The sequence below is a fragment of the Trifolium pratense genome, linkage group LG4 (assembly GCF_020283565.1).
Source record: "Trifolium pratense cultivar HEN17-A07 linkage group LG4, ARS_RC_1.1, whole genome shotgun sequence".
In the NCBI taxonomy this organism is placed as follows: domain Eukaryota; kingdom Viridiplantae; phylum Streptophyta; class Magnoliopsida; order Fabales; family Fabaceae; genus Trifolium; species Trifolium pratense.
The window spans coordinates 1,562,633-1,575,829 of record NC_060062.1 but is presented as its reverse complement, the minus strand read 5'-3'; the positions used below and the strand labels follow the sequence as shown (position 1 = coordinate 1,575,829).

Below are 13,197 nucleotides of genomic sequence, written 5' to 3'. Positions count from 1 at the left end.
AATCTTGGTACCAACGTAATATAAACACTATGCGTTATTATTAACATGGAAGAGGACAAGGTTTATGATCTTGTAAAAAAAAGGTTTATGATATCAAGTTAGCTAATGTTCAAAGAGAAATCCCATTTTTTATCTATATTTCACAAACTCACAAAGTTGGCTGACATAAACTAAACAGTTGTTTTTGTCCCATTTTAGCTTATCGATCAATTCAAGGTTATTGTGTATTTGACAAGCATCAAAAACCATGCAATGTTTCTTTGATTTGTCAGCTAAAATCATATAAGGTTCACTTCTTTGTCTCTCATTCTTCTTTGTTCAATCCGTCCAAACTTTAAACTATAAATAACATGTTTCATTTCCAATCTTTCACTCCTTCCATATCATAGTGAAACTCAAATATGGTTGCTTTTACTAATTTAACATATTCAACTTCTTCTTTTGTTGTAAGATGTTGTTCTATGAAAGAAAATCAACATGATCATTTGAATAGTAACAGTAACATTAGAATTAATGGAAGTGCTTTTAGGTCTCCAATTAAAGTTGAATCACTTAGTCAAACAGCTGAAGCTGCACCTACAACTCTTGTTGAAAATAGTCAACGCCAAAACATACCAACAAAGAAGCAATTAGTTGATCATCATCGTCAAGGTCTTATTGTTGAAGGTGGTGTTGGTTATAGACAAACTGTTGTTATTAGGTCCTATGAAGTTGGTGCTGATAAAACTGCAACACTTGAGAGCATTCTCAATCTTCTTCAGGTAATTAATTTAATTAATCTATATTGCATAGATTAATTAAACTGCAACAAACTCTTTTAAATTTAAATTATATTGATATATACATTGCATAGATTTCACTAAAATATTCAATATTCAATATTTTATTTCACCATGGACCATGGCAATCCTAAATCATAATCAGAATACATTGTTGTACATAGTAACATAAGAATAAAAAATTTACTTAAGATTTAAAACAATTTTAATGAATGATATGTAGTTTTATTTTTATTACCAAAGTATCATCATCATAACATAACAAAAATCATAATAACAAGTAGGTATACATTTCTCTTGTGACAGGGGAGAGGTACTTGAAATTGACACATGGGTTGGAGCGTCCGGCAAGAATGGAATGCGACGCGACTGGCTCATAAGAAGTAAAGTGATAGGTTCAAGTAATGAGAAGTTATATTTATATATAGAATAAAGATGGAATGATAACTGTGATTATAATATTGATAGAATAATAGAGATAAAGTTGATTCAATAGTAATTTGCTTCTGTAAATGTGTAAAGAAACTGAGATCCACAAATACAGGGAATTAGGTACTAGAATAAAGGAATAACAAATACTGATATGTCACTATCAGTCCTAGCACAGCAGTGCTCCAAAATCATCAAAAGATGACCCCACAAATCATAACTGAAAACTAGGCTGATTATTCTTTCTCTTCTCTTTCCTTTATATAGGCAGACACGTGCCAATTATTCCTCCCCTGCCACGTTCTTAACTTCTTTTGTCCTCTTTCTAGTATAAACTTTCCATAGTCTTGGTTTGGGCCAATTGTCAAAGCCCACTAAGTCATTCTTGTTTCCATCAATTCCTCCCTCCTTAACAAAAGCCTTGTCCTCAAGGCAGAATTCAGGAAACTGACCCTTTAAAAAATCATTGTCTTCCCAGGTAACATCTTCCATGGTCTTATGCTTCCACTTAATTAGACTTTGCTGCACTTCATGATTACCCTGCCTAACAATTCTGGAACCCAACACTTGCTCAGGATAGACATCCTCAACATCATCTATTTCCAATTCTTTAGGCAACTGTCCTTGAACTTGATAATTTCCCACTGCCTTCTTAAGCAAAGACACATGAAAAACATTGTGAATTTTAGACTCAGCTGGCATTTTCAAACGATAAGCAACTTCACCAATCTTTGCCTCTATCTGAAACGGGCCATAGTACCTAGCAGCCATTTTTTGATTTATTCTTCGTATCACAGAGTGTTGTCTATGGGGTCTCAGTTTGAGAAAGACCCATTCTTCTACCTCAAAGCTCAAATCTCTCCTCTTCTTGTTTGCATAGCTTGCCATTTGTTCTTGAGCTTTCAGCAAATGACGTTTTAACTGATTCAAAGCCTCATCTCTTTCTTCTAATTCCACTGCCACAGCAGCCACCTTGGTCTCATTAGACAAGAACTTGACTATGGGAGGAGCCTTCCTGCCATACACCACTTCAAAAGGTGTTCTTCCTATAGAAATGTGAAAAGTTGAGTTATACCAGAACTCGGCCCAAGGCAACCAGTGAGACCAAGCCTTAGGATTTTCAGACGCAAAGCATCTTAAATAGCTCTCTAAACACCTGTTTATAACTTCCGTTTGCCCATCTGTCTCCGGGTGATAAGAAGAACTCATTTTTAATTTTGTACCTTGTAATTTAAATAATTCGGACCAAAAATGGCTCACAAAAATGGGATCTCTGTCGCTAACCACAGATATAGGAATCCCATGTAATCTAACCACTTCTTTCACAAATACTTCAGCAATGGATTTAGCAGAATATGGATGTTTTAACAAAATAAAGTGACTATATTTTGATAACCTATCCACAACTACTAATATAGCCTCATAACCTTTAGATTTAGGCAAACCTGTGATGAAGTCTAAAGATAATTCTTCCCATATGGCATTAGGGATGGGAAGTGGCTGAAGTAACCCACCCGGACTAGTAGCACTATACTTCTGTCTTTGGCAGACATCACAAGATTGAACAAAATTCCTTATGCTCCTCTGCATTCCCACCCAATATAAGGAATCTGCTAATCTTCTGTATGTCCTCAAAAACCCAGAGTGCCCTCCAGCAGGAGTACAATGAAATTCCTCTAGTAACCAAGGAATAGAGGGTGAATGTGGAGAGATCACCAACCTGTCATGGTATAAAAGTACTCCCTGCTTTACCACAAAACCTGGCTTGTCGTTAGGATTATCTTGAACTTTTTTGATCATGTTTTGTATGTAAGGATCTGTAGCAATCTCATCAAGTAATTTCTGCTTCTCATCCCATGTAGGATAAGACACAATAGAATTCAACTCTGTTTCATCATAACATCTAGACAACGCATCAGCTGCCTTGTTCTCTAATCCAGGTTTGTATCTCACTTCAAATTGGTAGCCAAGAAGTTTAGCCAACCAACATTGTTGATCAGGTGAAGAGATCCTCTGTTGTAGAAAATGTTTGAGACTTTTGTGATCTGTGTACACTACAAATTCCTTTCCCAGTAAATAATGCCTCCAATGTTGTATACACAACACTAAGGCCATCAGCTCCTTCTCGTACACAGATTTCGTGAGATTTCCATCAGACAGAGCTTTACTGAAAAATGCAACTGGTTGTCTTTGTTGCATCAGAACAGCACCAATTCCTCTCCCTGCTGCATCACATTCAACCTCAAAAGGGATGTTAAAATTAGGGAGGATTAGTACTGGAGGAGATGTCATAACTTTCTTCAAGTGCTGGAAAGCATTGTTAGCTTCAACACCCCATGCAAAGTTATCTTTTTTTGTGAGTTCAGTAAGTGGTTTAGCTAGTTTACCATAATCCTTAATAAACTTTCTGTAGTACCCAGTAAGACCAAGAAAACCTCTCACTCCTTTGACATTTTTTGGTTCAGGCCATGCTAGAATACATTTCACTTTCTCAGGGTCAACAGAAACCCCTTCTCCAGAAATGATGTGACCCAGATAATCAATTTGAGTGCATCCAAACTTACACTTAGCTTGATTGGCAACAAAACAGTTTGAGGTCAGCACATTCAAAACTACTTCTAAATGTTGCAGATGTTGTTGGATATTTTTGCTATAGACTAGAATGTCATAAAAAAAAACCAATACAAATTTTCTCAGATAAGGTCTGAAAATATCATTCATAATACCTTGAAAAGTAGCTGGTGCATTCATTAGACCAAAAGGCATAACAAGATATTCATAATGGCCGTTGTGGGTACGAAAAGCAGTTTTAGGAATGTCATCTTCATGAACCCTAATTTGATGATATCCTGACTTTAAATCTATTTTAGAAAATAAAGAAGCTCCATTCAATTCATCCAACAGTTCATCAACAATAGGTATAGGATACTTATCTGGTATTGTTGCTTTGTTCAAGGCTCTATAATCCACACACATGCGCCAGCTCTTATCCTTCTTTTTGACCAAAATCACAGGACTAGAATAATCACTCATACTTGGTCTGATGATGCCTGCTTCCAGCAACTCAGTAACTTGCCTTTCAATCTCTTCTTTTTGGTGGTGAGGATACCTATAAGGCCTAACATTTATACTTCCATGATCTGGTTTCAACTTAATCTGATGCACCTTAGACCTCTTGGGAGGAAGTTGAATTTGATCTTTGAATACGTCATGAAATGTTGCTAACAAAGCATTGATGTCGTGAGACACTATAATTTTGTCAGCTGTAATAGATTGAAATTGTGACCACCATTCCACTCCTTCCCTTCCCTGCCAATTTCTCAAAAAAGCATTCAAGTAGCTGTTGTTGCTGCCTTTATTTCCTACCCCTTGCAATTTCACATGTTGTCCATTATGAACAAATTGCATAGTCAGTAACTTCCAATCCATGACCACCTCTCCAAGAGTACTCAACCATGATACTCCCAACACCATATCTAACCCTCCTAGCTCCAAGACCATGGCATCAACCACGATTTCTAACATTCCCATCTTCATTTTCACACCTTCACAAACTCCTTTTGTGCTTACTTTGTGACCATCTCCCAATTTAATGCTCTTGCTAGGCATAGGTGTGATAACAAGACCTAAAGCAGTGGTGACTTTAGGTGAGATAAAATTATGACTTGCTCCACTATCAATTAACACTAACAAATCGACATGAGCAATTTTTCCTTCCACCTTCATAGTTTGATACTCCCCCATACTACCCAGAACACCCATGGATCTACACTCCACCTCCTCCTCTTTCGCCTCCTCATCTACCTCTTCCAACATCACAATTTCTCCTTCTTCATTCAGCACTTCTCCATCACCAAGAATGAGGATTCTTAACGCACGTTCAGGACATTTGTGGTTGGTAGGATGCCACTTTCCACCACACTTAAAACACAATCCTTTTGCTCTTCTTTCTTCTACCTCATCACTGTGAAAACTGCGTACTCCCTTCCATTTCTCATACGAATTGTTGCGCTGATCATTGTCCTGTTTTCGCGCCGTTGAAGCCATAGAAGATGTAGGTTTTGAGTTAGATCCACCGATACCCGTTTTCTGATTCGGGTAAGACCCACCCGGTTTGGAGAAACGGGTTAGATCTTTAGAGTTTGGTCCATTTTTTGAAGCCCAATCACTTAGGCCCAATCTCTCATACCCATTCTTCTTAATATTGCTACGCTTCTCAACTTCACCGTCTTCTTCATTCACTTCATCTTCTACATCCTTCGCTATTCGCATCATCTCCATGCGATTGCGTGGATTCAAGGTACGGACGCGTCTCCGGATCTGAGGTTTGAGTCCACTCATAAAGTACCCAAGGTACTGTTCTTCAGGAAGCCTTCCCACTTGGGAAGACAGTAACTCAAACGATTCAACAAATTCCTCCACCGTTCCCTTTTGTCTCAACGTCGACAACTCTTCAAACGGATTTTCCAAGCGTCGTCCTCCATAGCGTGCAATCAACGCACGCTTCAATTTCTCCCAAGACAAATCATCCTCTGTTTCCATGAGAAGATTAAACCAATGGATAGTTGGACCATCCATGCTCAATCGTGACAGCTTTACTCGTAAATCATCCGGTGTGTTTTGAACATCAAAATAGATCTCAGCTCTTGTGATCCAAGCAACTGGATCTTCACCTTCAAACACCGGTAATTTCACCTTCTTACCAGCCAAGCGAGATTCATTTTGCGAAGAATTTCCAGCAGATGATTCTCCACCACCATCGTCTACTGCTTTCTTACCAACAATCTTACTCAATTCAGCAAGAACCAGACTCTGTTGTTTCATTTGATCAGCTTGCAGCTGCATCTGGCGAACCAGTCCCTCAAGAGTTGTGTTAACTGATTCCATCTGAGTTTCTAAAACATCAATGCGTTCACCCATCTTAGGTTTTGCAGGTTTGCGTGGCATCAACAATTTCTGGTAAGGCTATGCTGATCCGGCAGGTCGGACCAATTTGATAGGTTCAAGTAATGAGAAGTTATATTTATATATAGAATAAAGATGGAATGATAACTGTGATTATAATATTGATAGAATAATAGAGATAAAGTTGATTCAATAGTAATTTGCTTCTGTAAATGTGTAAAGAAACTGAGATCCACAAATACAGGGAATTAGGTACTAGAATAAAGGAATAACAAATACTGATATGTCACTATCAGTCCTAGCACAGCAGTGCTCCAAAATCATCAAAAGATGACCCCACAAATCATAACTGAAAACTAGGCTGATTATTCTTTCTCTTCTCTTTCCTTTATATAGGCAGACACGTGCCAATTATTCCTCCCCTGCCACGTTCTTAACTTCTTTTGTCCTCTTTCTAGTATAAACTTTCCATAGTCTTGGTTTGGGCCAATTGTCAAAGCCCACTAAGTCATTCTTGTTTCCATCATAATGCCACAGGCCGAGTTTTCGCTCGTGCAACAAGGTTGGTCACATTTTCCATAACCTTTTTGAAGCTTTCTTCAACTTTTTTTTTTGTCATACTTGTTCTAATTGAGATTAGTACATAATTAAAACAGTACATGGGTGATGATGAACCGTAAAACAAGACGCCTCTCCAAAATGCCGGAAGAGGTGAGGGATGAACTTACACCTTGGTTCATAGAAAAACAAGCGATACAAGAAGATGCTCTCGAAAAAATCGTCAAATTAGACAAAGAGGCTAAATACATGAATTCTGATTTAAAGGTATTCCATCATTTTAATCACGAATGTGTAACAATCGTTCATATTACATATAACTAAGGTCAAATGTAGTTGATGCAGCTAGTATTTCGATTTCGATTGTGAAAAGAAAAAAAAATAATTGCGGTTTCGAACATTTTTTAAAACCTTGCATTATAGTTTAATTATAAATTCGGCCACGACACGGAAAATGTATACAATTAACGATTTTCTGTCACTGTCCACTTTGCAGCCCCAGAGAAGTGATTTGGACATGAACCAACATGTTAATAATGTAAAATATCTAAGATGGATGCTTGAGGTAAATTAAAAAAAAAAAAAAAACTTAATCTACTCATCATTCTTCAATATTAATATCATTATTAGAATGTCATATAATTAACTTTAATCTTTTTTATTATTGATGATTTTACAGACCATTCCAGATCAAATTCTAGAGAGTCATCAATTATATGGAATCATATTAGAATATAGAAGGGAATGTGGAAGAAGTTCAGATATAGTTGAATCATTATGTGAACCTGAAGAAGATGAAATAGTACTTAATGGTATGTTAGAATCAAATTATTGCACAAATTTGTTTAATGGATTATCATTAGCATCATCATCGGATATTATAAATGGTGGTGGAGAGCTACTTTGAGCAAAGACCAATAAAATATACACATCTTTTACAAGCTAAGGGAGTAAAACAAAATGAAGAAATTGTTAGAGGAAAAACTACATGGAAAAAGAAAGGCTTCACTACATGTCCATTTTCTACATAGTAATTTATGTATTTGAGAATTGGGAACTAAGAAGGGACAAACTTTGGTCACTAAGAAATTTTTGGCCTAAATGAAAAGGACATGATGGGAAGATATTTAGTCAAGAAGCATTTAATTTGGAGAAACAAAAATATACAAAGAATGTGACATTACCAATGAAATTTAAGTTATGAGTATACAATTTCATGAAATGTTCCTAATGTAATTCATGAAACTTTTTTTTTTGGGTACAAGATAATAACTTATTTATAATATCTCCATCTCTACATATTAAATTTAATGACTTTAATGTAGTACTATATTAAAAAAATCTTATAAAAGAGCTGATGTATAAAAATAGTATGACTAAAATTGCATGTAAGAAATTTTTTATGAACCAAAATATGTCATTTATTTTTAAGGGGATCAAAATTTAATACTTTTTTAAGGATTCATAAAATTTCCTTCCTAAAATAAAAAGAACTTTTGATGTAATTTTTTTTACAAACGTTATAATTAATTATATTGGAAAATGCTTAACTGCACGACGGGTTTTGTCGTCACAAGCAGATGACTGTCTTGCCAACTCATTCATTCGCCCCTCTTAAATTTCATCTAAAATCAAATTATGTTTGCAGATATATATGATCCATTCCCCTTTTATTTTTAATTTCATAAAAAATAATATATGAAACAAATATTTATTTTTGATAGAATGAAACAAATATATATTATTCATACATAAAAATTACAAGGAAATATTTATCACTAATATTTTTTTCACTAACAAACACTAATCTAGTTTCAAATTATCTTAGTTGGAGGTCGAACTCGTTTATCTGTTTTGCCATTGACTAAATCTGTTATTCATGTTGTTTTCCTGATTGACATTTTTATAAATTTTCGTAGTTTATCTTGGTACATTTTGTACCGAGAAGACTAGTCAATTAATTTTAATATATATCTCATTTTTCCTTGTTAAAAAAATAATAATTTAATTTTCAATTTGGACTTTTTACTTTGGTGAGAAAAAACTCACAACTAGCTAGCACATTTATTATCAACATTTTTTTTTTGTTTTTCACCACCAGTTGAATCTGGTTCGGGGGTCAGTTCTGACATTAAGTTATTCCAGTTCCCTCCCGATCGCAGTTGCGGAGGATCAAACCGCAGTTCTCCCTACCAAGTTCAACGTCAATCACCACTGAATCAACTAACGATTGGTACATTTATTATCAACATTGATACATCATACATTTTTTTTTAATGTTAATTGATACATCATACATGGTCGTGCAATTTCAACGACTCAGCTATATCGTACCACGTAGCATCACTGAATTATATGTTAAATGTATGCATGAGAGCCTCTTTAATATCTTATTTTCGAGTTTATGGAAAACAACTTATACAAATAAATCAGTTTTTATGTTAATTTTTTAGCTTACTCCACTATTCCAATCCATTAGAATAATTAATTCAGAAAGATACAATTTTTAAACTATACAAAGTTCAACCACAACCCAATAATATTTATATTTTAAATAAGGAAACCAACCTCATGTTATATTAAAAGAAATTTAATGTCTAAAAAAAAAAAGGAAGTCCATTATCTTTCTAAACTGATAAAATTGCAGCGTTAACGAAGTATTTAATTTGCAAAAAGTATGTATTAGACGGAATAATACGAGATAAAATAGCACAAAATAATTTTTAAAATATTGAACAACTTTTTGGGTTGTATAATATTTGATGGACAGATGATTAATTATCTATTGGAAACAACTTTTTGCTCATTCACCTTTCTTTCAACCTCATTCTCTTTAGACTCCCTTGACATGTGCTCATTCACCTTAGGGATGGCAATGGGCGCCCACGGGTGCGGGTTTGAGTGATACCAAACCCACACCCGAAATCAACACCCAAACCCAAACCCAAACCCAAATCTGTTCGGGTGGCAAAACCACACCCACGCCCACACCCATTGGGTTCGGGTTTTTTACACCCAAACCCAAATCCACAACACATTTTGTACTACTTTGCAAATTTAAGCAAAACAAGGTAAATTTAAGCAAAAACAATGGAATTTAAACATATTGTCAATCACTTAGCAAAAACATAGGTTTAAAATTACAAGGGAATTTAAAATTACAAAATAGTCTTTCAAGAAATTAAATTACAACTAAACCAAAATTAAGTTCTTCCAACTTTCAAGCAAAATTCAAACACAATTTTGGTTTGTGGTTTGTGAAAAACCTAATTTTACTTTTACACTTATATATATATGTGGGGGTATTTAGGTAATTTTAACATGTTTCGGGTGGGTGTATGGGTTTCGGGTGTGGGTTTGAGTGATACCAAACCCACACCCATATTTTCGGGTGTCACCCAAACCCAAACCCAAACCCAGTCAATTCGGGTTTCGCCCGTTGACTTGGGTTTGGGTTCGGGTGGGTCTCACGGGTTTGGGTTTTTCTGCCATCCCTAATTCACCTTCCTATCAAACATGCACCAATAAATTAACACAAAGTATAACCTAAAATTAACTTAGAACAAAAGAATGGGTATATATATGCCGTATACAAAAGTAGGAAGCTATTGTGAAAAAGAAAATAATGGAAGTCTATTTTATAATCATACGTGTGATTCGACCTTTTTATTGGATAGAATATGTGATTTAAATCTGAAAAGATATAAAAGAAGAAAATTTATAATTGGTTAAAATGATCTATGTAATATAATAAATATTAAATATGAGAAATGGAAAGAAAGACTCAAAAATCAAAATCTATGTATTACTCCCTCCGGTCCTTTTTATAAGAAACACTTTAGAATTTTTATTTGGTCCTTTTTATAAGAAACACTTTGACACAATTCCATTTGTACCCTTATTAAATACAATCAAATAATTCATTATAATGCTAGTGCGTTAATTAGAGAGGCTTATTTCCTATGCTAGTCAAAAGTTAGTTTTGGAATATAACATAAAATGTTAGAATCATTAATGAGAAAATTTACCTTTCTTGGACTATGTGATTTTGTCAAAGTGTTTCTTATAATAAGGACCGAGAGGAGTATAAAATTACCTTTTTATTTTTCTTTTGATAAAAGCAAGGAGAAAGAAAATTCAGACAAAAATATTGTCAATTTTCACACACATCAAGTAAAACTAACAAAGATTCAAGATGTGATGAATTTCATAAACAATAATTTATGACTAAAGTCAAGGAGTATATAAGTTGGAATTCTTAGAGGTTATTTTTTAGGTCCATTATTCTTAGAGTTATGACATTTATTTAAATGATCATACATATATAAAATAAAATAACAAAAATACGCCTCCTCATATTCTATCCAATTATCCCATTAAGTTGATAATATATCTTTTTTTGAAGAAGATAAATTAACCCACCCAAATTGACATCAGAGAGAATGGAACCTCAGACCTCAAGACGAGCACACTTCCGGGTCTCAAGCCAATACCTATGCACCAACTCGAGTGGGGTCTAAGTTGATAATATATCATTAGTCATATTTATTTATTTATTATTTGTTTTTATTTTATTTTTTTAAAATGAGGATGTCACATAAACACCAACTTGAGCTTAGAAAAAAGGCAAAATGGTACAGTTGTAGTATATCATTAGCCAATACCTATTTTATTTTTTTAATAATCTACGTACCACAAGTGTAGTATTTATGGAGATAGGAAGAAAAGAAGGTGAATCAAAGTTACATAGTAAAAGGAAATGGTACAGCTGTCTATGTAGAATTGATTAATATTGACAAATAATTTTTTTCTTTTTTCCTCATATATTTTGCCCGTAAGTAATATCTTATTGGACGTGTTAAATTTGTTGTAAAACTTAAAAGTTAGTCGATGATTTAACTAATAGTTCTCTACAGTGATGCTATTTCCCTAGCAATTATGAAACTCACTTCCAACATGTGACTAGTAAACGATGATCAAGTGGGGTCACCAGCCCCATTTAAGACATGGTATATATATGGACATCTGATTAAATCTTATAAACTTAATTAGTTGGTAGTCGTTTTCGGATTCGGATTTGCTACAGTAATAAAATCACACAGTTTCACGCAGTTTCAATCTCAGCCATTGTTTCTTGATCGAACGGATCTGATCAAATCAGCTATAAAATCCATCAAAATAATCACAACCATACATAACAGATCGGACGGTCCACAATCAAAACTGCGTGAAAACTTTGTGGAATATTACAGCAGGAAATCTTCTTCCGTCGTTTTCAGCTAAATATTTAGGTCTAATTCATTCTTTTTGGTCAGTAAATTTAGCAAAGAGAATTTCTATTTTCCTAATTTGTGTTTGGAGGAGCTCTTATAAAGAAATTGACATGACTGATTATGTTGTTTGTATCTTCTGTGTAGTCTTGCCAATAAAATGATGATTTTTTTTTTATTTTTTTTTGGAATACATGAAGCTGCAATCATCTTGATGTTTTCCATTGTAAAGTCTTCCTAATTTGTGCCATCTTAATGTTTTCCATCACCTTCCTTGCTCTACTTTATAAACTCAACTTCGAGTTGAATATGATTTGATATGTTCAAAGTTTGACTGTAGACTTAAAAGAATTGATGTTGTGCAGTGAGAAAGAACTAGTGGCTTTTACTTCTGAACAAACTATCCATTTGCTCGTTTCAAACTCGTCAAGGTTTTTGCATTTAATCGACTTAGATAGGGATAAAACTCCATTATCTATTATATAAACTACTACATTTATTCTATTTAGTAACACATTTCTTGCAACACCCAAATTATGTTACCGAAGCTACCACATCAGCTGCAATCTTATTTTCTCAGCGTTTCTTGTGAACCGATAATGTTCGCACCTTTCGCTCTCATCTTTGAACAGATGCTAACTTTGTGAAATTGTCCTACAAAGATTGCTGTATGCATTATGAATTTCAATCTCATTTTTAAATTTGTAATTTTTTTTTTATTTTTAAATATTTTGAAACGCATGTGGTTGTGGTGATAATCACTGCTCTAGTCTAGAATCATAAAAGATAACTGTGGTTGTTCAATTGGAGAAGCTTAACTGATTGTGGTTGAAAAATGACGACATTACTTCTTACTTTTCGATTTTGTTCAGTTTTTAAGTTTGTTCTCAAGAACTTCTTCAGTCTTTATATGTTATATGGAGAAGCTTGGTTGATCTATAAGATTTTGTATCAGTATTACCATTGATGTGTCAACCACTTATTGACTACTCTTTTGTTATCTGAAATCAATTATTACATGTTTATATGTTATCATAGTAGTAAGTCATTTGTCTGCAGTGCTGAGGTCTGTGATTCGAATCTTTGCAACGTCATCCTGCTGTGATTGTGAGGGTCAGTCAGAGCACCAAAATCAGCTGCAAGAATTTCTTCTTTTGGAGTGATGGTATGTTCCTTTTGTTGCTTCATATTTTGTTAACAATTGGATTTATTCCAGCACCGGCAAACTCGTAACCTTGCTTTCACTTTAGGAGAGT

The 13,197-nt window shown here is 34.3% G+C and overlaps 1 pseudogene; it reads left to right on the top strand.

The window, feature by feature from the left end:
• Positions 1-401: 401 nt before the first annotated feature.
• LOC123920657 lies at positions 402-7,774 on the top strand (annotated as a pseudogene).
• The last annotated feature ends 5,423 nt before the right edge of the window (positions 7,775-13,197 follow it).